The following is a 26,774-nucleotide window of genomic DNA, read 5'->3' on the forward strand; positions in this document are numbered from 1 at the left end:
ATTTGAGAAGGAGGCAGTGACAGCAGCTGTCCATCACTTAGAGACAGAAAGTTCCAGATCAGGCCCTAAAATGGACCTCTGTGCAGACCTGGCACTTCAGCTCTGAATTCAGTGGGGAACAATTCAGGGCTTCTGTACGCTCAGTGAAACACAGCACGAGAGATGTCCTGGCCCAGGCCAATCCGTGTGTCCGCCTCATTTGAAAACAGGCTAGCAGGGGGGTGATATCTTTTAAAGCAGTTATGCACCTTTGGGAAATCTTGTGTGATACAAAAGTCCAGAGGGAAGAAAATACTGTACTGTTATTGCCGGGGGACTGGGGCAAGGCTGCTTGTGACAGCCCATGCTGTGCTGCTACAGACAGCTCCCTTGCCACACACACTCTCTGGAAACAAGGGGACTTGAGGCTAGGAGGTGCAGAGCTCCATGAACATCAGTTTCATTGCTTGGAAATAAAAAGACTGCTGATTAAATGGGCTTATACGTTTTTGACAGATTGAGCTCCTTTTTTTCCTGTGCTTACTATTTTTTTTTACCTTCACTGAATAGGCTCCAAGTATTTAACACTCTTTCCTTTAGATTAGCTAACAATAAAATCTCTTCTCTGAACTTCCCCCAAAACCTATGTAGTTGCATTCTTCCTCGACTTGATAGAGTTCCAAGATACCAACCTGCAGATAACTTGGCATTCAACATGTGGCTCTGTGTATATAAATGTATGTACGCAGTGCATGTGGCATCCTCTATAAAGGCAGGACTGTATATATTAGAGCTGCTTAGCAGCGTAAACTTGGGCAACAGATGTTTTTTGCATTTCATTTTCTCTCTCTCCTCTTCACCAGAAAGTCTGAGTAGAAATTGCTCATGTGAGCAAGGTTCATCCCTGTTTGATCAATTCTGCAAGTGATAGCTCAGACATGAGGTTGCTGCATTTGTGTAAATAAGGCAACATATGCAAGACAGCCAAATCCCAGGCCTGCAGATCTGGGTGAGCCCCAGTAGAAGTAGAGAAGGTTGGCTGAGGCTGTGCACAGAACTGTACTGGCAGGATCAGCAGGCAGGATTGCCTGGAAGGGTGAGCTGCAGGCAAGGACCAGGCAGAGGTGGAGTCTGTCAGCACCCCGCAGTGGGTGCAGGAGTGGTGCAACATCTACCTATGGGCATGAGAGCAGGCAGCATCCTCCGCCAGGCAGGATGAGGCTGGCCAGTGCCCACAGGGAGGTACAGCTCTGCAATACCTCCCCTGTGCCTTGGCGCTTGCAAGCACCGAGAAGAATTTGGACATCAGAGATCTTCTCCTTCCAGTGAAAAAATGCACTGATTAATAGTGAATTGAGTGAAGAGTGAATTCTCAACACACACGATCTCACATCTGTTTTTCAAAGGCTTATAACTATTTGTTCCCAGCCCTGTTACTGCTTTCTGTCACTCTCCCTTCCCCCCTCCCAATCCTCTGAATGTTTCTCCCAAATTCACAGCTGATCAAAGCAGCCAGCTCCAGCTTCTGCTCGGTGGCCGCACAGAGGTGTGTGGGGCTGGGGCTGAGCTAAGAGCCCCAGCTGAGTTAAGTTGTACAGAGCTGGATCAGCTGGATCAGCCCTGGGATGCAGAGAAGCCACCCATGGAAAATGGAAAGTGACTGTAGCAATGGAACGTGTTACAAAACTCCTATTGACTTGATGGGAGTTGGCCGGCAGAAATCACTGTGTACTTACACTAGGGAAGTAATCTGGGACACTAAATTAATCTCAGCAGTCCTAGCTTCAGGGGCTCTTGAAGCTATTTTGTGCAGTTTTGGTTTGCACAGATTTGTTCCCTATTAAATTTATAAGGACTGAGCCAAACTTCTCTCAAACTGCTGAGCTGTGCTTTGTTTGGGGATTTTCAGAAAAACAGAGAAAGCCAGAGTTTTGTCTGACTCCCACCTGGAAGCAGACATTTGTCCATGTCTGCTGAAAGGCTTGTGACTCTCTGCAAACTTGAGTCAAACTTGGCTTGGGATCCATATCTGCGTCCACCTGGCTTCATGTCTCGTTACAGGAGGTCCACTCAGGGGTGGAACAAGTCAAGCTTCATGTATGAGCTGGACCACCCATGATATTGGTCGAGTCAAAATGCAAAAATAATAGCCGTAATCAGCCAATAGCAGAACTTTTGTTTTCCTCTTTAATAAGAGATGTGTGAAATTCAGAGGGGAAAGAGTAACGTGCCTATACGATGTAGGGAACACATATTTACTCATTTTACTTTTTGCAGATAAAAATGGGCCCAGCCCAAGCATCTCCAGGGAAGATCATATTTGTGTCCAGACCCATGTTGGTATCCCATTTTTGAATGTCAGTGGAACAGAAAACAATGTTTTTCTTTTAAAGCTGAATTTCCAGCTGTGGTGCTGTGAGGAGCAACTCTGTGGTGAGTGAGAGGAGAGGAAATCTCTTGAGTTGCTGCGGATTATCATGCAGCACAGGGAGGAAGCAGATGAATGCTCTCTTTATAAAGGTGCTTGGGCATGGGGGAAACACTTCCCTTCTGTGGGTACAGGGGTTGTCTTGACTGCAGCATTAACTGGGGTGCTTGTTAAGAGTTGTCCCTCAACTCCCTCCTGCCTACCCGTACAAACCTCTCGCCTGGGGTGACCTCTAGTCTGACAGGGAATACAGGCCAGAGAGAAGATGTTGCCCTCCCTCTACCCTGCCTGCTGCGCAGGGCAGCGCAGCCCCTCACAGCACAGTGACTGATAAGAGATGTTCCTAGAAATGTGGGTGGCACAGGTGGGGAGCATGGCCACAGTAATGACACCATCACCCAGGTGGGACGCTGCTGGGGCAGCCTCAAGTCACCCAAGGTAATTCTGCTGTGCAGCCACAGCTTGGTGGACACAGCGCTGCCTGCAAGAGCCACGAAAGGCAGCAGCAGCACCACCACGGGGAACAGGATCCGTGTCATTGCCACTTGTGCAAGCACTCAAGAGGCAAGCCCATGCAGTCTTTCTTCCTCGGCCCCAGCTCACCCCTCTGCACTTCCAGGCTGGAGACCACCCGGCTCCCTCGGGGCTGCCAATAGTCCTCCAGCTTTCAGGAGCGCAGCTGTTGAGTGACCTGACAAAGAAACAACAAATTTGTTATGCCTGGTTTATATTTTTATTGGCAATAGAATTTCTATGACAGGAGAAAGGGAAGGTCATAGTTTCTAAGAGACTGAGACGTGAAGGACATACTCGTGTATCATGACTGGTAACAGTGGAAGGCAGCTACAAGACGGGTCCTCACTTGCTACGTAGCAGCCCTGTAACTTGTAGAGGAAACAAAATGCACTCTGCTGGAAACTTCTGTTTGCTTTCATTTGAGGACTAGCAGCAAGGCAAAGATCACACTTTGCCAGGTCTGCTTTTCTCTTGGCACAGGCAAAAGCTTTATTCCTTGTAGAATTAAATATAGGTTTCAGATTTGTTTTCTTGAAGTAGTTTTTTCCCCTTCATACTTTCTTAGCTGCTCTTAGATAGGTGCTGTTAGTCAGATTTGCACATGGCAACAAGCATGAAGATTTATAACCATCTGTGAGCTAAGACACTTTCTTTTCCCTTCAAAGGTTCCCACAGCCGATGCTCAGTGGCTTCCCCTCTGTATTCCTGCACCAATGAGTCATTTCCCTGTCTACCTTCTGCCTACACAGAGTCCAGGTGCTGATGGCTTCTCTGGGATGTTGAGCATGAAACCAAAGTGATTTGTTGAATCAAGACTACATTAAAGTATTTCCTTTTTGTCGACTTTTTCAAAGATTTCCCACCTCTCTCTCTCTCTCTCTCTCTCTTTTAAATCATCTCTCTTTTATTATAATGCTTCGTCACATCTACACATTAGCTTGGTCTGCTTGGCTCATTTCCCACTGACGGTCAGGCCAAAGAGAGGTGCTTTCAAATAGATTTTTTTTCCCCTCTCTGCAGTGGGAGGGAGTGATGCCAGCTGGGGACCAGGAGAAGTGTATGTAAGCTGCTGCAGGGAGGACAGGGAAGGAGCTCATTTAATCAAGGCTACAAAGAGGTTATCAAAAGATGACATTTGGAAACATGCTCTTGTGAAGCCTGTGCACTTGAATCGAGGATCCAAAGGAACCAAGACAGTAAGGTCCAAACTTGAACACTGGCGCGTCTACATCAGCGTCTTAGTTTGGACCAGGAGCCAGCTCCCAAAGCCAGTCTCCCAGTTGTCCCTGCTTCCTGTGCTTCCTTTTGACTTGTGAAGCGGATCTGGAAGAGATGAACCCAATATCTTTCAGACAAAACACACACTTTAAAACATGCTCTGGGAGCCCACCTGGTGCACTCCATGTACAAACACATATTCAAGCCACACCACGCTTCAGGTAGCACATCATTCCCATGTGGCGGCTGCTGAGAGGCCTGGATTTTAGGCTTAGAGTAATAAAAAATCAAACCTTTAACATGAAGAGAGGAACAGTGGCCAGCGCTCCACTGTGGATCATACATGGAAAATCTAATGATATTTGGGAATAAGACCATCTATGTTGAATAACCGTGTTGAAAAAAATGTTTGTGAAATGATATATCACTCATGACAGTTATCAGTACAGAGCCATCTAAAAGATGCTACATATATTGCATAGGAAGCCCTTTTACACATTTTAGAACCCTTTTAGTCTCCTTGACAATATATATATTAATATCTGTGTAATATATTGATAACAAGTATTTTTATATATTATATTTACACATAAAATAGGCTGTGTATGTTGTGATTTTCAACACAGTGGATCTATTCTTCAGTCCTGCTAATCTCTTAAGGGAATACATGTGTTCTTTAGCATGTTGTTTTGTCCCAGTCCTTCCTTTGTATACAGAAACTCTGTAAAATTACTGATGTGTAACTTGAAAGCAAATAAATCTCAGTATCTGAAACATAAACTTTGCTGCTGCTGCTGTATCTTGCTCTACAGGATACTAGGATCATAAAAAGCAGTTATAGTAGTGAAAGCTTAATTATTCTTCACTAATTACTGGCTGAAATAAATTCAATGTCAAGGGCGTCTGTAGTAAAAAATGACATCATGTATGATATAATTAAATACACAAAACTATGTTTAAATAGCTGTAAGTGTCTGGCTAAACCAAATCAACCAAAAAATTCAAAGACAATATTGACAAAGGCCCTTAGATCACACCATTGTGAATAAAGGTTTGTCACAGAAACCATAAACTAACCATAGTTAGTTTTAACTATGAATTTTTTTGTAGGTTAAGGTTTATTTTGTATTTTTGTGATTATTCATTTTTATTTCTATGGTAATAGAAGCCAATGAGAATGTTATAGGGAAGAGTTGGCATATTTGAGGGAGAGACAAAAATGAGTTGATCAATGTATGATATCACTTTGTTATGTAGTGTTACCTAAAGGATCCTGGAAGAGCTAACTAAATCTGTAGTGTGACTGCCACCAGGTTTTGTGTCTTCAGCAATTTTGACCCCACGTGATCACAATAAAATGTCTTAAATTGGATGTTGTTGACATCAGCATGACTTGAACATGTTCACGTGGTCTTACCAAGGCATACGAAAGTCTGCAGCAGAACAGGAATTTGCAGTGGCTCCAAGGATAACTTTGATGATCAGCTGGAGCTTCTCCCTGCAGCTCCAGAGAATCTCAGCATTGCTGACAACTTCTACCCAAGGTTTCACGATGAAGCAGATGTTACCAATGTTAAAAGAGGAACTTACATGGTGTAAATGCTGACAGACACCAAACAGGAGCAGTGTGAGCAGTTACTGTAATGAAAATACTTTAAAAAAGCATCATAACCCTACATTATTTAATACCACAAATCCTGATTAACTTACACTACCCATTGACACGTTCAGTTATGAATATGAGGTGCTTTCAGCTGATCTGCGATGAGGAAACTGAGTCATCCCAGCCCTTCGGCCGAGGCCACTGTGGCAGAGGCGTCGGTGGTGCCGGTGTGCCCGGCAACTCTTGAGCAGCGGGCTGGCTGGCGGTGATCTTTGTTCCTTTGTTCCCCTGGCCCTGCTCCCCCATCCAGACCAACCTCTGTGCAGCCTGCTCTTGACTTTGCTTTTTTTTCCCCCTCCTTGCTCACCTGCAGTCTCTGTTCATATTGTTTTATGGTACTTTAGACAACGGGCTTTAACGGCTAAACATAAAAGCCACTGAGAGCATAAACAGGAAACTTGTGTTTAGGTGGGAGTGCCTAGGAATTTTATACTGCTGACCACAGAGGCCATGGGAGAAAGGAAATAGGAAAAACACTGTAAATACCTGGGTGACTAATGACTTATGCTGCTCATCTGGCTTTTCAGAACATGAAAAGTTCAGCCTTTTCCAGGCAAAACAGCGCAGGGCAGGCACGATTTCTCAGGTCGATACTCTCTGTGCCCCTCCACTGCCGGTTTCCCAGCTCTGCTCCCACCACAGAAAGCACCTCATTCCTATAAATTCAAATAAACCCGCAATAAATTGTTGCCTGGCCCTCAAGGCTGCACGCATGGATGGCGGAGGGAGCGTGACACGCGAGGGTGCACGCCCGCTCGCTGCACTCGCACCGCCTAAGAGGATTTAGATGAAAGAAACCAAATTTGCACCCCCCGGTTTTGTGCCGAGGCAGCAGCTGGAGTTTGGGAGCAGCGCGCGCCTTTGTCCAGCCTTCCGTTGCCGGCTCCCGAAGGGGTTGCCATTGTTCCTGAGGGGCCTCCACGGGGCTGCTCGCGCGCCCGCTCCCTGCACTGCCAGCTGCGTGGCCTGCGAGGGGTTTTGTCTTTTGCTGACGGCAGCAGATTTGGCCGATCGGCATCTCCCACGCGACAGCGCTGGGGCAGGATTTCCAAGTTGGCCATCTGCACAGGGGCTCCGGCAGCAGCCGCCTGGCGATCCCCCTCCCAGGGCCAGCGCTGCCAGTGAAACTGCGGCATCTGGTCACCTTCGCTGGAGCACAGACTCTGACCCCGCTCCAGAGCCGGGGTGGTTTCTCATGCTGCGACTGTGACCCGGCAGAGGAGGGGTGGGAGCAGATGAGGATGGTCCACGAGCGTCGCGCTTCTGGGTGGGGAGCAGCAGCCCCGTGGGAAGGCACCAAGGCCAGGCCCTTTGGCTGGGGCACAGGCGGCGAGCACAGCCCCCCGGGCACGGCAGGGGCCCACCTGTAGCTCTGGGCTCCGGAGGGAGCACGGCCGAAGGGCTGGTGCTGCAGGCAGGGCAGGGCAGTGCAGGGTGCCGGGGCTCCGGAGGCAGGATGGAGGGAGCCCCTCTGAGGTCCTTTATTCAGTCCTTGCTGCTTCCGTCTCCCACAGCACAAAAATCTGACGCAGAATAACTAGTCTGCTTTTCATCAAGATCGCACAAAAAATCCAGTAACCTGCAAGCAATACTGATGTGCCGGGGCTGCTTCAGAGGACTGGCACATCCAGGGATGGGAGTCCTGGTTCAGCAGCTGGGTCTTGCCAAAATCAAGCGTGTTACTGAGTTGGGGTGAAATTTCACTCATGGCAAGCTAAGCACATCTGTAAGCATTTCTCTGAATCCAGGCTGGGGTTTCATCTGTAATGAACTTCTTGTTCGATTGCTGAAGTGATACGATAAGCTATGGCAACGTGTGGCAGGGGGCTAGGGAGGACAGCTTTGTTAATATCCAGGCACGATCACTTCCAGACCATGCAAACACTAAAGTTATATATACATACATCTGTATACACCTGTTTGTGTATGTTACTTGTATGTATACTTGTATCTACAAGTTATATAGATACAGGTGTAGATACAAATTGACCCAGCCTATAACAAACATAGTTACCTTTTCCTATGAAGTTATAAAAATATATAGGGAAGGTTGCTGTGATCACAAACTAGGAGGCCAAACCTCTACAATTAGACTCCATCATTTTTCCACTAATACTGTAGCAATGAAAGATGCTGGGATCCCTAAAGTCTCTTCTTTTCCTAAGGACAAGTACAGACCACCGATACAGCAGTACGAGCTGACCAGCACTACGTTTCCATCCTGATCCGAGAGGACCCACTCGGACTCATCTTCTCACCTGCAGCAGGCACACAATTTCACCGCTGTCGAATGAAATAGCTAAACACTTCCCAGGCAGGTGAAAAATGACACTGCTAAGTGACAGCCCCAAGGCAAAAGTCACAGACAGAGGTAGCTGTAGCAGTACTGCAATGGCGAAGTTTTAGGTCCCCACCCCAGCCTGTGCAATACGTGTGCCTTGCTTTCCTTGTGTGTCGCCTGGAGGGGATGACAGCGCTCGGAGGGCAGCGAGGCACACGCATGGCACACCTCGCACCAGCCCCTGCAGGGGACACTGCATGGCTAATTCAGGGTGGAAGGACATCGCTCCTTCTGCTGAGCTGAGTTCCTAGGACAGCTCGCACACACCGACCCTGAAGCTGTGTCCAGAAGTCCACAGTGGCCAAAGCACTTCTCAGGGTTTTATTTCTAAATCCCTTCTCCTGCATAACACTGAAAAGGGGCTCCAACCCAAGACTCTCCTCGGCTAAATACCCGAGCTGCCAAGCTACAGATTTCAGGGATTCCTTTTGAAACTCTTCCACTTTGTACAAAGCAATTAAATATTCATTGGCACGGGGACTAGGAGCCGGCCTGCTGGATGAGCACCCCCACCCCAAGCCGCAGAGCCCTTTTCACTCCCATCCTCTGAATATTTAATCAACACATACAAAGCAGAGCGGCTTCGGCAGGGGAGCCTGGGAGAGACGGCGGCAGCGAGACCCACTGATCATGGTATGCAGCAGAGGGACCTTGATCCCAGGCCCCTGCTCCAAAGCTGGCAGATGAAGGATTTAAGCATTCAGCTCAGCATAGCTGTGAGCGTGCTAGCTATTCACAGAGGAGGATGTGACACTTCCTTTCTCTCCTCTCCCCCACCCCATCTTTTATGCCAGTTTGATGTGGTTTAACCACCTCGGAGTCCAGCAGAAGACAGGATGAGGAATGCTTCGTTTGTATCCTGAAAACAGTACAAAATGAATGGATGAAAATTTGATGAGAAGTATTTCAGCCATTCAAGCACCTCTCTTAATAATTCAGATGTTTGATTTTGTTCTTCAGTATGCAGTAAGGATTAATGCACTTTGGAGATGATATAGAAACTTCAGTTTTCAGAGAAGGAAAAAAGCCTCAGATTTAAAAAGAAAATTCCACATAGGAGTATGACACTATTATGTGAGCTTCTATCCTCCTGATTTTCTTAACTGGTGACTGGCACAAGCTTTGCATTGAAATATCAGCATAGAGACATCTTTTGCAGCCAGCCTCTAATAAACAAAGTTCACGGCAGAAATGCTGACAGACTGTGATCAAAGCAGCACCCTCAGGTGTTGCTGTGATATACTGCTTGCTTACTAAAACACAGTAGTTCAAACAGCCTGACTATATTTAGTTGGGATATACAGTATTTCCAGCTTGGAGAGCTCAATACCAAAGAGGGTTTCTCTTAGATCTTTCACTATGCCATTGTTCTGCTATTTGCTCAGAAAAAAAGTGCTTTAGGACACCAAGTTTTGGTGCTTCATCTGGAACAAGGACTCTAGGACTACCTATAGCATCTCCTTGAACTTTAGAGGAGGCTGCCCTGTGAGGACTCATCCGATGTTTCCACTTAGAAGACCATGCTCTCCTCTTCACAGCTGTGTGGAGCAGCTCTTCCCCAGCAGTGGCTGAACATCTTTACTTCGGTCACATTGATTGTGTATGTAAAAATGTGACACTAACAGTACACCATAATGTAGTTTTTGTGTGTTCAAATTATTGCAGCTGAGAAGGAGAAAACCGTCCAAGTGATGAATTCTTGGAATTACCAACATAGGCTCTGCTAGTCACCATTCAGGACTCACTAGAGTCTGGAGCAGTGCTTGGCTCCATACTCAAAGTCCACAACTCATTCTTTGCAATTCAGCTGTGTGTCTAAACCTTTGGAGTTGCCGGACTGCTGGAGATACAAGCTGCTTCTCAAGGATGCCAGCTGGATCTGAACTGCTCTTACTCTCAACCTGGGATAACAGCTGAGAGCTTTCTTTAGGGATGCTTCTTTCAAGAAACCTCTGCAGCAGTTCAAGAGAACGGAAGGGACATTTTTCAGGCAGCAGGATCTGCTCCTATCTCAGGAAAAGTAAGGGAAATCTTGCCTGCTACATATTAAACTGGGTGCGTCCAGGTTTGGGGCGAGGCAAACTCATTTGGGGTATGGTCATCTTTATTCTCGATACCATGCCCTTGCATGCTACATATGGAGCAGGGTTCATATGATGGGTAGGACACAAGCCAAATGTGGGACCATTGATCAGCACGGCTTTCTTCACACTCTTTCACCACTGAGTCAGGGCAGGGGACAGGCTTTGACATCTGAAAGGGAAGTCTTGGGGAACACGACAGTGATACTGCATGAGGAAAACATCAGAAAAAACGAAGGACTTCTCAGGAAAGTCTATTTATTTCTTGCCCAGTTCTCTCACAACACCTACCACTGTCCAGGATCCTGGCGCTCAGCCTCTGTCTTCTTAATCAGGCAGTCCAGACCCCCAGCACTGTCACGTCCTTCCATCTTTGGTCAGTGAATTCCTATTCCTAATCAGTTTCTACTTGTTCCGACCATCTATTTGTGTTTTTCCTTCAGTCAAGTTTTTGCCTCCTTTCCTCTTTGCTTTGGAGATTTCCTTGTTTATACGACCTCAGTGTTGTCAATGACATTTCCGAGAGCTCCCATCCCTGACTCTCACCTGGAGCAACCATTACGGGAGAAATCCACTTTCTTTGACTTTGTGTGCAGTACATTCAGCCCGGGGTGAAGACAGTGCACACATTAGCTTGGTCCCAGGCAGGAGCTGTGAGGGGATAGAACATGTGAGATGACTCTGTGTGGACAAACTGTACCTTCCTTGATGCTCTCCATCAGCCCTGAGAAATCTGCTCATGCATCTTGAAGATGGGATGTATGAAGGTATTAATTCTTAAAATAAAAATGTCTCTACTTAGCATTTAGTTAATAATTAGTTATTATTTCAAAAGTTTCTAACTGGACCTAAATGAGAGACTTCTCTAAAAAGAGCAACAGGCATTTCACAAGTGAAAAGACCCCTTTGCCTCCACTCCTGCCTTTTGAGTCACTTCTATAAACTTCCAAGAAATTAGACCTTTCTGAAAAGCAGTATGTTAGCATTTTTTGTAATATGAACAAAACAAAATGTTTTCTCAATTCCTGTTCCCAGAATCCGCTAAACTGTTTTGACAATTTTTTTTCCAAAAATCCAGCCTTAGGCATACACCTGGAATATAAAATATCAGCCCAAATGGTTAAGTTTGACAAAGTCTCAAAATACGGTTTTATAATAGGAAATATTGGGCTAACTTCATATTATGCACTATTAGCCTCGCCTATTAAAAATATTTCCTTATGTGTAGCAAAGAGCTTTATACAAACTAGCATTTGCAGATGTAGTCACTATTTCCTAGTGTGCAATAGCTCAGTACTTTCGACTTTTTCAAAATTACCAAGTACAACAAGAAAACATTAATGGAATAATCCCTTGATGAATTTTCTTTGAATTATGATGAAGAAAAATGCATCTTTAAATAAACTAATTTCCATTTAATTACATGGATATTAGTTTAAAACAGCTGAATGGACTTTTTATTTTTTAATTGTGAAAATTCTCTCCCAGGCTGAACTCTTCTATGCCAAGTTTCTGTGCTGAGCACATTTTTACGGTCTAGTTATAAACCCTAGAAAAACAACGTTTATAGGAAATGTTGACACAACTTTAACTAAAGTGGTGCTAGCTGACACCTCTATATTTTCAATTTGGGGATTTCTACTGGGAAAATATAAACGCTAATGCAGTAAAGGAAGCCAACTATAATAAAACTCTCATAGTCTTCCTGTTCACCCCATGAAGACCTACTTCAAAAAGCTCCAACTCAGACTGGAGATGAGTTGAAGTTAACTGTATTCCTCTGAGAGTACTAAAAATTACCTGCAGGTAGTTCAGCCTTACAATTACTTGCAAGACTTCAGTTTGGTCAAAGCCACGTGAATATCCATTAAAAAATCCTGAAAAGAAAATGAAAATGTGCATAAGCTTAAAAAAGGGTGCTAGTCCATTTATATCCTTCCTAGCACAACATAAAAGAGGAAAATAGACTTTATAGGTTCTAGTGAAACAAATATAAGTATTCACAGGGGAAAAATACAAAGATGGAAAGTGAAAAGTGAAGTTAGCTTTCCTACCTGTATCTTTTAAGTCTGGCCTGCCTAAAATGAATTAATAAAGGAAGGGCCAGGGCCTCAGCTTAGCCTTCTTTTCAAAGGTGTTTATGTAGATTCATGAGCCCAGTAAGATCTGGAGGATTGTCAGGACAGCTTCTGAGTCCTGGTGAAAGAGATCTGAAAGTCTTGGGTAGCTGATCCTGCCTCAGGAATGAAAACTGATCATGTTAGTGATATACTGGAAGTGAGATAGTGTTGGAGGGAGGGTGCTGGAAAATGTGGTAGAGTAATCGCAAAACTTAAATATGAAATTCAAAATGAACAAGAAATTTTATTGTTTAAAGGCAAATTGTGCTGAGCCAACCTGACTGCTTTCTGTGATGAGGTGACTGGCTCTCTATGTGAGAGGAGTTAATGGATGGCATTTACTCTGATTTTAGCAAGAATTCGGATTATTTCCCATAGCATCCTTGTAGCTGAACTGGGGGGATATGCACTGGATGGCTGGACTTGAAGATGTGTGGTAAACTGGCTGAATTATCACGCTCAAAGGTTAGCAGCTAATGGTTCACAGTCTAAATGGTGACCAGTTGAGTGGTTTTCTGGATTTAACAGTGGGGCTGACACTGTTTAATGCCTTCCTAGTCACTTGAACAATAAACTATAAGGCACTCTCAGCAGATTTGCAGATGATACCAAATTGAGGAGAGTGGCCAATATATATCCTGGAGGGCAGACTTATCACTCAGGAGGACCTTGACAAGATGGAGAAATGGGTCGTGAGGAAAGTCTTGAAGTCCAACAAAGCAAAATGCTAAGTACTTCACTTGGGCTGAATTAACCTCATGCAGGTTAATTAACAGGCTGGAGTCGGGTAGCTTAGTGGTGGCTCATCAGGAAACGATCTGGCAGTCCTGGTGAACATGTTGAACATATCAATAGCGTGCCCTGTGGCAACAAAGATCCATCTGCATACTGGGCTGTTTTAGGAAGAGTAAAGCTTACAGGTCAAAGGAAGCGACTATTCTCCTTCCCTTAACACTCATGAGTCCTTATATGAAATAATGTGTCCAGTTTGGGGTCCCCTGGTACAAGAGAAGCATTTATAAATGGTAGAGAGTCCAGAAAAAGGCCAGAAAGGTGCTCAGGGGGCTGGAGCACAAGGCACATACAGTGAGGTTGAGAGAACTGGCTTTGCTGAGCCTGGGGAAGCGAAGGATAAGGAGAAATCTTACTGTTGTCTTCATTACCTAAGGAGTGCTTGTAGAGAAGATGGGACTGACTCTTCCTGAAACTGCATAACTGAAAGATAAAGAGGAAAGACAAACATCAGAATGGGAAATACCAATTGGAAATAGGGGAGAAAAAACCCCAGTGAGAATAGTTGAACAATGGCAAGGTTGCCCAGAGAGGTAGTGATAACTCTGTCCTTAGAGATACTCAAAACTTAGATGGACAAGTTAACCCTGCTTTGAAGACCACGCTGGGCAAGGTGATCTCCAGAAGACCTTTTCCACCAGAAAGTTTCTGTTTCTATTTGCTATTTAGAAACCATCCTGACTTGCCAGTTCAAGAGCTGGGTGAGGAAACCAAGACTTTCCAATGTCACTTCTGGCATTTACTTACTCAGCAGAAAAGGAGCAAGTGGGATGGTGGCACTCTGAGCAGCAGCCTGCTGGGTTTCAGATGCCATTCAGATTCCTCCTTTAGACAAACTGGCTGCTGATGGAGCTGGATACTTGCCTGCTTCCAAGAGCCCAGCCTCCTCTGTTTTTAAAGAAAGGCACGCTGAACTCTCTAGCAACATTAGAAAGTATTGGCCTGACTTTTTCTTCAGCTGATATCATACCTAACCTTCACCTCTTCAGAGGTGAACACTGAAAGTTATGTAAAAAGCCAGACTGAATCATCCTGGTAAAAAACCACAAAACATATTGACCTTGTCGTAGACCTGCAATGACCTATCCTTATAAAGCTATAACCCACTCCATTTTATGCAGTTAACAAACTATAGTCCTTTGATTCAGTGAGCCACTTGGTGCTTTTACCATTACTTTTGTGTTAAGTCTAATTGTCTATTAAGAAGTAATTTGGGTTACACCCCAATTAAAGTCAGACATACCTAACCTTCTGCAGCTCCCAAGAGACCTTTCACTAAGGTACCTCTATGAGCAGAAGAGCTTTGGATCTTTTTTTTTTTTTTAACCTTGCTAACATTTCAGCCACACTGGCAGCAATTTATATAGTTTCTGCCTGCTGCCTCCTTCTTCTGTTTTCCCCAAAAGGTTTAACAAGATATCACAGTAACCTTGGCAAAAATGTGAAGTCTACTTTAAGGTTAATGCTAAACTTCTGTAGTACATTATTTTAAGGTTTAAGAGAAAGATAGTAAGTTCCAGTATGTACCTGTCAGTACTAAATGATTGTTCATTTCCTGTGAATTGGGAATAAAGTAATAACATACATCTGGTGAGCTAAGACATGTTGCTTATTTCTTTTTCTTCTCTGAGCCATATCCTCTACCAGCTGTGAGACATCACCATGCAGAATCTCCAAATACCTTTGAGGAAAATTAAAACAAAGGAACAGAGGGCTGGAAGGGACCCCCTGTGTCTAGTCCCCCGCTAGCCTCAGGCCACATCACACAATGCCTGTCATCAGCTGTTCGCACTCCATCTTACAGCCCCTCTTTTCCCCCTATACTTGCACTGGGAAGTCTGCTCTATCCAGCATTGATTGCCTCAACTAACTAGGTAACGTCCTTCAGTTTCCAGTTAAAATGCATTCATGGGCAGTTTATGCCCATTTGTTCTTGTGCCAACACTGTACTTTATCTTCAACAGATCTTTTTCTTCCTTTATGTTTAACCTCCTGGCCTATTTATAGAGAGCAATGACATTCCACATCAGCTTTCGTTTTGCTACACTAAGTCAAGCTCTTCTGGCCTCCTTATGCAAAGTAGGCTTTCCATTCCTTATCATCACAGTACCTCTTTGCTGCCCTTGTTCCCAGGTCATCTTTGGCCCAGGGGGTTATTGCTGGACACAGTGTTCCAGAGGTGTCACCAACTTATTTTATTGATTACTAACCATTTTCTCATGTGAATCATGCCAGAAGATGACATGCTAAAAGGATATATAACACCAAATATACTACATACATTGAGAAAAATCCAATTATAAACCTCCTTCCCTTCTTTAATACAATATTTCTAAATGTTAGGTTCTTGTGGGCTTTGCGAGACAGTGGAATTCAGACGACAGATCCTGAAGCACACATTAGAACCTAGAAAAGGAGGTTGAGGTGTGAAAACATCAGCCATGGAAACACAGTGACCAGAATGAAAAGAGTCCAAGGGAGAGGTGAAGTAGGATTTACTACTGCACTGCAACTGATGATAAAGGAGGTGATTAGAAATTAAATGTCAAATTCAATTCTTTATACTCTCCTGGCATGAAAAACACTTGAAACGTAACGATACATATTTACATGAATAAAAATCTCAGCCTGTGGCATTTTCACAACATCTTCCATTTGAAAGCATAAAGGATGGCATGTGAAAATTTACTTTATGCTATAAATACTGTTTTCTTCCTGCATATCTCCAAGTCAGAACGATAGAAAAATGTAACCAGCATGATTAAGTGGAGAAAAGAAGATCCTTTGCATTTTTCTCTGCATGCGCTCAGTCTACTCAGCTCTTGACTAACTTAATGTAAAAGTTTAGATTTTATATTCTTATTGTTCATTTCCAAGGTGTGACTTGAATAAAATCCTTGGGGGAAAAAAACCAAAACAAAAGGTCTTAATTATTGAATGTTAGTATGTGGCCTTTTATGGAATAAGATTTAAATGTATATATTGTTTATCATGATACTAAAATAATATTTCTTCAGTCTTTCACAGCAGTTCCAGAAATTAAGACTGTCTTTCATGATTCCTACCAGCACTAAGCTATGCCCCAGTAGAGTAATTTTCTTTAGTACCACACACCACATAAATATCATTGTTTTATCTGATGGTAATGAATTTTAGCAGCAAATAGTTCTTTTTCCAGCCCTTTCATATTATATTCATAAAGGTATGAGGGCAGCTTGAACCATTAAACATTACACTGAAGGCAGCGTTTGGAAGAGACCTGAATGGGGACCTCCCTGCCGGATTAAATGTAATGGTCTCCTTGCAGAAAATGGCTAACTTGTTAGCTCAACCACTCTGTTAGTTCCCAAAGAGAAGAAATTGTGGTTTGTGCAATTTTGCTTTATGTAAGAAGCAGACTCCCAGTCATTGTTCAGATGCAGTTGCATTAGGCAGCGTCTTTGTACCTCTTCTGCTCTTTGTGGTTCTCTAGACACGTGAGCGTTGTCTTTCCACATGTAAATCTTGGTGTGTTTTGAAGATACTTTTCCTCTGTGACCTGCCCATTGGACTGGCTAAGGCTCAGATTACGGTGGTTTTCAATGGACATTAAGCACATGCTGGTACTTCTTCAGGCAGGAATGACCTCTTGAATTCAGAGCTGTAAAATGCAGCTACTGTGTTTACTCAGTTGAGGGACAAATCATGCTCCACAGGTCTCATATTCTCAAGTTGGTTGTAAACCTTTTTGTTTTGCTTATACTGTGTTCTGGGACTCAGATTTCTCACTCTCCTGGGGTCACTGCCTGTACAAGACTCTCTTGAAAAATACAACTGATTCAGTCCTACTGCGTCAGTCACACATCCAAATACCTATGTCAGCTTAAGCGTAACACCTGATAATGGAGAAAATTCAGCTGCATTGAAAGAAAGTTGCTACACAAGATCATCTTTTTCATTCTAATATCTTCAAATGTAGCTATTTCAGGAATTGAGAATAATACTCCTGGAGCAACAAAGTTTATATAGCCAACATAAACAAACCTATGCCTGCTTCATGCCAAGAGGAGGAGAGGGGGGTGATATTTCTTTTACTACCGACACAGGCTCTTTTGCTTGAATAGTATTTTTGGCTGATGCTACCATATTTAACTTCCCACAATGGCACTGTTTATTTAAGGCCAATATAAAACATCCCTGGCCCTTCTCTCAGATTTTTCAGTCCCTTGGTTGACTTTCATGTATCCTTTTAAGCACATTTTTTGTGGTGCCTTTGGAATCACTACTTGGTGCCTTTAAACAAAATACTTCCAAACAACAAGAACTCCATCTTAGCAGGGCGAGGAAATAAGCTGTACCAGCTACATCATTGCTCATGGATTTCACTACTTTCTGCACACCGTGTTCTCACGAGTAGTTCAGAGGAACTACTGCCAGACCAGAGGTCCGCCTAGCCAAGTACCTTGCCACAAACAAAGATTAGTTGTGATTACTTAAGTGTGTAAAAAAGTATAGCGGTGCTCTGCCAAATATGTACTTGAGCTTCAGACGATCACTTTGCCCAAGGCTGCACTGTTTTGTTTTATCAGACTGATCTAGGAGAAATTTACTTCTGGTTTTTGCTCTCTGCATTTTTGTGGTATAGAAAATGTATTTGCAGCTATAACTCTTACCCAGCTTTGCACTTGATTTCAAATCAGATATCTGTAGCTGTAAAAATAAGTTTCAAATCCTCATAGGAAGTTTACCAGGTTCTTACAGATAACGGCTTATGGTCAGCCAAAACAGCCTCAGCTTTCTACAGAACATTGTTATTTTTCACCCATGATTTCAGGCTGAAGCCTCTTCTCTATGCGAGTGCAGTGACACCATTTCTATTCGTAACCATTATGTGTAAGTTGCTGCTCTCTGGCTTTGCATACGCCGGGATAGAACAGTGCTCCAGCCAAAGCCACTGCCTAATGATACCCAGCTGCTCTGCAAGCTGCCACAGCTCCTGATAAGCCACCACAAGCTGCACCCTGTGAGTCACTGGCCGCAGTCACAGGACACCTCTGGCCAGGAGCACCCTGTGGGTTTGGGGTCGGACGGCTCTAGCAGCCGGTGCTTCCTCTGCCTGCCAGGGGCAGCTGGGGAGCGCAGCCTTTACCCTTCCTGCTCATTGAAGCAAACGTGTCGGGGATGGCTTTGTAGTGGCCTGTCTGCATCCTGCCTAGTGTTCCTCTCAGATGTGTTATTTCTGCTAAACAGTATTTACTGTTCATACCTAGGTAAAGCTCTGGCTCTGAATGCTCAGGGCTCCTGGTCATGCTATTCTACTGTTTTCCCCACGTAAAAATATCACCTACTACTTTAGTACCCTCACCACCACCATTGCTTTTTTTCTGTGTTTTCCTGTGAAATACTGTGGGTGCCAAACACAACCCAAACAGCCGTCTGCAGAAACAGTGTCTCCCAGAGGAGGTGCAGAATGTGCACAAACATGTGCTCTGTTTTCCTAAGGACACCTGCCAGAATCCTGCTGATGCATCAAATATTTGGCACAGGCCACATCTCCAAAGATTTTTCTCCCTCTAGCTAGTGGAAAATATTCCTTTTTTAACATACTTATTTCATTTTTTTGGTTGTCTCTATATAACTGAATGCTTCTGTCTTTTCCTGATGACAGCTACTGATGGTTTCTCAGATGTCTCAGAGCACTTAGTCACATTTTAGCTCCCGCCTCAAGGTGAGTGGTGTGAACTGCTGTCGTGCTGCACTCTCTCTGCCTTGTCCTGTGCTTCTGAGAGTTTACTTTTCCCCCAGAAGACTTCCCCTAATTATTTTTCAGTTTTTTAAGTCCTTGGACTTTCCAACAAATGTACCTTCCTAATGGCACCATGACTTTTTTAACCCATTAATAGGTACTACTTTCACCACTATACTCACAAATTGTGCTGAGGTGGTAGCATGACTAGAACATTAATAAAGGAAGCATTGGCTTGCTCAGGAAGGACAGGGAAGATTGGATGGAATGAGATATACTGCTTTGCATTCAAGGGTACATATTTGTGCTGGGAGACTGAGAACGTGGAAGAAGTTACAATCTGTAAGAAGGTAAAAGGGGAAAAGGATATGAGGGCTTTGATTGCTGGGATTGCAAAATCTCAGACAAGGAAGACCTGAGGCTTTTTGTGTCCAAAAAGAAGAATCAGCCAAAGGACAGGATTTTATATTAATGAGGGGGTTTAACAATCCAGGTATTCACTGGTGAATGAATGCAACAGAACACCTGTGTCCGGTGAGTTCCTTGGAATTACTGGCAATGTTTTTTAGAAATGTGGAGAAAGGATTCAGAAAGCAGACTTTGCCAGATTTGATGCTAAGCGGTAAAGAATTATGTGAGAGTGCAAAGGTGAAAGATAACGTGTAAGAGTAACCTTGGAGTCAACAGGGTATATGATCCTCGGAAAGGAAATGAAGAGCAAAAAATGGGTGAGGGACTAGAATTGTGGAGGCTTCAATAAACTACCAGATAGCTAGTAGTTAAGTGAACATAAGCATTAGACAGACGTAAATTCCTCAAAGAAACATTTCTAAGGACAGCAGTATACATGATTCCACATCAAAGAATCTATAGGCAGTGTGTAAAAGCGATACCAAACTGGTTAAGCCATGATCATTCATAACATATGACCAAAGGAAATAAAATGAAATTAAGTCAGATTACTGAGGGCACTGAAAAAAAGATCATCTAGGGCCAAAATCTGTGCTTTGTCTTTTCTAATTCTGTTTTTTCTGATCCAAAATTAGATGCAAAGGGCAAGAGACATGAGGCCAACAAGTTCAGCAGTAATGAGAGAGAATCCAAGGAAAGTGATTGTTTCTACTTTAAAAACGAAGGAAAGCTATAAAGCCAAGAAGGCTGAAGTAGGTAATTTCACATCAGTTTTCATTAAAATGATCAGCTTTAACCAGTTGTCTAACACAGTTAAGACTAACGATTGCGGGGCTTTAGAACAGAAAATAAGTTAAGGAATTCTTAGACAAGGTTAGGTGCTTTCAGATCACTTGTACCTGCTTGATAAACTCCATCTGTGAATGGCACAAAACCTTGGTTAGAAAATATACAGAAAAAAGATCTATCAGCAGTTCTGTGTTACAGTACAGGTATATTTCTGGAAGGCTTCCACAGGAGTCTGTTCTGGATCACTTTCTGCTTGATGTCTTTCCTGGGGACCTGAATAATGCAATATATTTAATAAGTTTGCAGGTGACATGGAGCTGGAACAACTGCAGATGGACAGCACAACACGATTAGAATTCAAAATTGTCTTGAAGAAATTTATTGAACAAATGACCTGCAATTTTAAAGAGCTACACTTGTGCAAGAATGATCACTTGGACAAATAGGGTTGTGGGGGTACCTGGCTACCTGTCAGCTCTTCAAAAAGAAGTCTGGAGTGGTAGTGGGTCATGAGCTGAGCAGGACTCAACACAGTCATGCTGTTTCGGAAAGGCAGGCCCAATACTGGACTGAGTAAACAGGAGTATAAGTCAGAAGGCACAGAAAGGTTTTCAACTGCTCTAGTGAGCATTGCTAGGGCATCAGCTGGAGCATCATACCCAGTTTTAAGCAATGCCCTTCAAAAAGCATGGAAACTAATTCTGAACAAGCCAATGGAGACCAACGTGAATGATTTGTGGTAGGAAACATGACCTGGGAGGAAAGCCTGAGAGAACTATGCATGCACAGCTTAAACAACACAGAGAGAAGAAAGAGGGAAAAGAAGATATATACAACTATTCTCAAATATATAAAAGGTCCCATAAAAAAAATAAGTAATTATTTTCTGAAAAATTGTAAGCGGAGATAGCAAAATCATTAATTTCAACATTAGATAAAACTTACTAGTGGTAAAGTAGTAGAGAGCTACGTTAGATTGATTGTGAGTAGGGAAATCACAGAAGTTCTGAAACTGGAGGTTTTTAGGAACAGGTGAGACAGACAACTGTCAAATATCATCTAGAAATAGTTTTTCCTATTAGTGGGAAAACCTGTGGGCTACATGATCTCTTGACTATCTGTCTAGCCATATATTCAATTTTATGGAACTGTGCTCCATTTATCACTTGATTTTGCATTTTGTTCACACGTCCACTTTGGGGGGAGTTCATTACCGAGGGGCCTAAACCCTGCTTGCTTATCATTTCCTTCCTGTAGATTTTTAGTGTTAAAATTCATGATGGTCCTGCTTTTGTTAGTATACCTCTGCCCTTAAAATTTGGAACTGTCCCACTTGCTTTCAGATTTATAGTCCCTGAATTTTTGACATTTCCCAGTAATCCTACCAAAAGGCCCAAAACAACTCTGAATGGGAAGTTCTGTTATTGCCCTTTTCATTCCTGCTGGGCACAGTTTCCTGCCACTTGGAAACTCTTACACAGTGATGCTGTCCTTTTGGTCTTGCATCTTATTCCATGGATCAGCATTATTTTCTCCCTGTTGCCTGCACAGAACCCAGCTTCACAGACTGTTTTGACGGACACTGATTTTTAGCATCAGTCAAGATTATGTAACTCTTTTTACATGGTCAAACCTATTCTAACTGTGGTAAATAAAATTAGGAGGAACGAACTGGATCATTGTTTCTACCCCTATCTATGCTATAGTTCCTAGAGAGATGGTATTGAACAAGTCCTTGGAAAAAAAACAGAGTATTTTGAGACTAGATTAACAGTAAGCACATCCAAAATTTTAAGACGATGGGTGTTTGCCCTTCAAAATATAAAGGGGAAAATTGTTAGAAGAATGAAGGGTGGTGACAGGAGCACCTGAATGTAAATTCATGGTACAGAGGCAGATTTTATTAATCTTTCATATTTTCACTGGACTAAGTTGCAAGGTAAGAAAGAGAATCAGGAGAACCTGATGACTGTGGCCAGCTCCTCCTCTTTTCCTTAAACCCACTCTTCTCAGCAATTCATTCTTTGAGACTTTGACTTGTGCTCAATTTTCCTAGCAGCAGAGTTCATATGTACTTGATTACTTACACAGGAGACAATTTAACTATGAAAACCTCATATGGGAGAGATTAGCTGAGGGCAAAGTAGGGCTCTTAAACTCTTAATGTAAGTATGGTCATGACAGCACAGTTTGATTAAATTGAAACATTTCACTTTGCAAAGTATAGATTTGATTCTAATAATTTTAAGGGTGTCAAAAAGGAAGGGGTGCTCATTTCACCCAGTGCATACTGTCTGCACATCTGTCTCCCTGAGGTGAACAAAGAACAAACCCTACATGTTAAAAAATAAACAATTGTCTTTTGTATACGTCATTCATCTTCTGGTACTTGCAATTGTTAAGGACACATCTGCATGATTTCTACAAATCCTATTACACCTCACATACAGAAATGAGGTTAGTGATACAAAGTTTTCTTTGAGAGGCAAGACATGCTGTTTGTCTGTATTAAGATAAAATACACTTACAAGTGTTACAAGGTCTCTCTTTTATTTCCTGCAGAGATAAAAAAATAATTTCTTTGTAACATCATGCACACGCTCTTCAAAATTCTACTGCCATCTTTTTTCACATTGTAACAGTTTCTCCACTGCCCACGGTTTTCATGCTAAATTTTTATGTTTACCATCAGTCATGCAATTCCAATTGACATATGATTTGATTTTTCGGCTACATAAACCAATTTTACATTAGTGTAGTTCCAGTAACTGACTGGGGCTACTCACACCACAAGAAAAGCACCCAAGCCTTTTTTTTTTTTTTTTTTTTTTTCTTTCCTAAAGTTCTTGGGCCAGTTTCTTAGTTGACTTAAATTTTCTCTGTTGTCTTCAGTTTGGCTCTGCTGACTTTATGTATTGGCAAAATTTGCACTTCATCATTACAAGTTAACTTTGAAATGAGTTAGTTAAAATTTCTGCTGTTCTGTTTTACTGATTTTTTTTCCTCTGGGTTGAACATTTTAAGCTCTCTTCCTGCCCTCATAGGCACCCATGTGATTTGCTAAAATAATTTGTGTGAAACTGCAGGCCCAACTTGCAAGAGAGCTCCCTAAAAATAATTGCCTTGAAATCAATGGTCGGTCTTAAGAAAGCTGGTTTATATATTTTATGTGATGTGATAAATTACTGCTTCACTGTATTAAGAGTTTGTACTGAGAATGACTTAGGTGGATGGTATGAACTGCTTTATCCACCAGCTAAAAATCTGTTCTCTTCTGCCTCACTTCTGTCTCATAGACAGGGGAAAAAAGCAAACTAGATTTCTGACTGGTTCTGACTTCAGTAACACAGCGAACAGGCCCCCAGGTGTGTGTGGAGACTGAGAAAGTGTGCAGCCATCACCCTTTTACAATTGCTCACAATTTAAAAGCCAGTCAGCAGCAGGAACAGGAAGAGAAAAGGTCACAAGAGGACAGTGTCCATGGCCAGCATCAGGTTTCAGAGTAGGGACCATAAGGGAGAAAATGAAAAACATTTGGACTTAATTAAGGCACTAATCTGGAAAAATGAGGAACAGTTGAAAGTTGCAGAGTTGGGGCTTTGTATAAACTTCTTTTCTTGATTGCGAAGTAACCTTGCAGTAGCTTCTGCTACTGAGAATAAGGAAGGAAGAAGTTGGTAGAAACAGTGGCTCTGAGGTCTACCCTAGAGCGCTGTTTTTTTATAGTGCATCAGTGAAGGCAGAGGAAGGAGCACAATAGGAAAGGGGTCTGGGAGAAAATGGCATACAGTGCTTAGAGCTTTGCTCCTCAACGGATAGTGTGTGCACATCTTTGAATATATGTATTTCTTCTAGAAGTAGCTTGTCAGTTGTCATCTTCAATTTTCTGCTGAAAAATTATCCTCGTGCTTATATATAGTATATAAATAGCTGGTAAATCTTGAGTTATATAAAATAACGTTGTGGATAATATGCACATATATTTGCTTGTATTTATTTGAAGGAAAAAAAAAAAAAAGGTGGTGAGGACAGCTGTACAAAATGAGAGGAAAGAAGACAAGATACTGAGCTCCCTTCTACCCTTTGCAAGGCCTAGCTACACTACAGCTTGAATTGGCTAAAGGCAGGGGTATCTGACTCAGTTCCAGTCCTCCATGTTTTGTCACTAGTTTGAATACAACAGTGCTGAAGAACAAAATTAGGGGACTTTCTTATACTCAGTGCCTGCCCATACTTCAATGTGAAAAGGCTATTAGAAAAACTATAGCTCTGGGCATCCCAGACAGGCAGACACCAAAAATGCTTGACCTCAAAGGCTGTCCTTTCAACTGCTGTAAATTGGCATAGCTATTCACCCGAGTAATGCAGTGCTGCTCAATATGGCATTGATATAAATTTACCCACTAGAAGCTGTATGTGCATGTATGAGTTTATTGAATAAGCAGGGATTCCAGTTTGATGAGGGTCAAAATGGATGTTGTGTGTCTAAATGCATAATTTTCTTTTTTCTTTATGGCCAAAACGAAGACTAAGAAAAGTATATTTTGTTTATGTGCAGAGATTAAGGCAAATTTGCTACAAGACTGGGTAAGCATGTCTTATGCAAAACTTTCTATGGAAAGACAGATTTCTAGCCAGGATTCAAGATAGAAGGATGCTCATGAGCAGGACAAAAGGGACACTAAAATTATTATTCGATATCAGCTGTCTTACACTTTTTAGAACCACATTTAATGAAAGGAGACAATTAATTTTCAGTATAATCAAACGCAACATTGAACATCAAACTCTTTTTCCCATTCTGGTTCTGCAATTTCTCAGTTTTACTATTTTGAAGACCCCTATGGCCACATCCTTATCTACAGAAAACTGGCTCCATTAAGAACAGAATGATGTTGACTTATATCATATAGAGGTATGGCCCTCAGCCCAGGTATGTCTTCAGTTGAGTGTGGGGCCCTGATTCTTCCATGCATTGCTTTGTATGCAGCTGTCTGGGCAAACCAGTTGCAAGTTACATAGAAAGCTGGTCAAATACCTGAAAGTAAGCTGCATCTATATTGCATGTAGGTAAAATACATAAAGACAAGGTAGTGCAGAAACAAAGCAACATCTTGCTCCCTCCCATAACATACAGGAAAAGGATGCAGCACTGATGTCTACTGAAGTAAAGAGTTATGTAATAACTTGATATCATTAATGGAGAAAAAAGAGATAGAGCTTATTTTTTCATAGAAATATGTACTATTTGGTAAGGAGATTTAGAAATTTGTGGTTCTCACATGAAAGTTCTTTTAAAATTACGTTTTGTGGCAATTCTTTCTAAAAATGGCTGTGGCGTGCAGCAAATAGTACAGTTGTTGCTTTGAAAAACTGTGTCTGCAGCAGTATGAAAATAAAATCCCACATCAAAGAGTACAGCACAAGTTAGCCCTGACCCACACACAAAGGGCTTTTAAGCAAGGATGTGTGTGGGGTTTTTTTCTAAGCAATGTTTTTCCATCTTGTTCTTTATGAATTGCAAATTTTTTCTCTTCTCTTGTTTTCCCATCACTGGTTAAATGTGTTCCCTTTCAACCTTAGCAGAATCCTGGACAGGTGTACTGAAAGCCCCAAACTTGCAATTGAAGGGATGCTCACATGGCTCACTAGAAGCTGGTAGAACTTATTGTGCTATCATTTAAGCCAGATTTATGCTGACTGAACACCTCTGGGTGAAATCCAAGTCTTTCTGAACTCAGGGCAAAGACTGACTCCAAGGACGGCCAAATGAAATCACCTTACACAGAGAAAGCATTGGAAATACCTTTGCTATTTATACATTTGACTTAAGCCAAATGATCTAATTGTTGATGAATTTCAGTAAAGTACGTCCCAACTGATGCCATTAAAGTCAAGCAAGTTAATCTTGTTTTACATATGTGGGATTGGGATCAGGATTTGTCTAAATATTTTTTTAATTTATTTGAGTGGAAGAAGTGAAACTAAAGGTTCTTATTTACAGCTGAATAAGGATGTAAAAACAAGAGTAGTGGAGATGTGGAGAGAAAGGAGGATTACAATTAAGTTCTCTAGTGTCCAGCCTACTAAGGAGTCTAGGGAGAAGCTTCTGTTGACACTGCTTCTGCCAGCCTGTATAGTTACATGACATCCTTGTTTCTTTTCCAAAAGCCTCATCAGAGAAGTTTCTGCCTTTTCTTAGGTTACTTTGCTCACCTAGAATATCATCGAGCAGGTTTTCTGCTCCTTTTTAGCTCTTGGAAGGATTGGCAGCACTTTAATGTTTGCAAGTGGCATCTGTGCCAGTTAGATGGGAATTCCTTTTCCTGTTTTTAACCTCCACTGCTGTCTGAGGCAAAGTTAGCGACAGGTGCCAGGCAATAATCATTAATGCCCTACCATGCATGTGTGTGGACTGCTGCAGAGGTCCTGGGCTCAGTCTTGTCCTTCAAAAGTGGTACGTTTAGTTCCATCTAGGAGCCACTGAATATGAACATCTAGAAGGCACTGTCAGAGCAAATGAAGCAGAAAAGGTGCTCCCAAAAATCAGTGGACACAAATATGTCCCCTCTGCTTTCTGAAGAGATGCCAGTTCCTCCTGTGTATACACCTGGTAGAGCAGCACTGCTCAAAGAAACATCTCAATCTTCCATGGCAACAAGCCCAGAAGCTGATCTGCCAGCCCCAACCTGGTTAACTACTAGCAGGCAG

The sequence above is a fragment of the Falco cherrug genome, chromosome 4 (genome assembly GCF_023634085.1).
Source record: "Falco cherrug isolate bFalChe1 chromosome 4, bFalChe1.pri, whole genome shotgun sequence".
Taxonomy (NCBI): Eukaryota; Metazoa; Chordata; class Aves; order Falconiformes; family Falconidae; genus Falco; species Falco cherrug.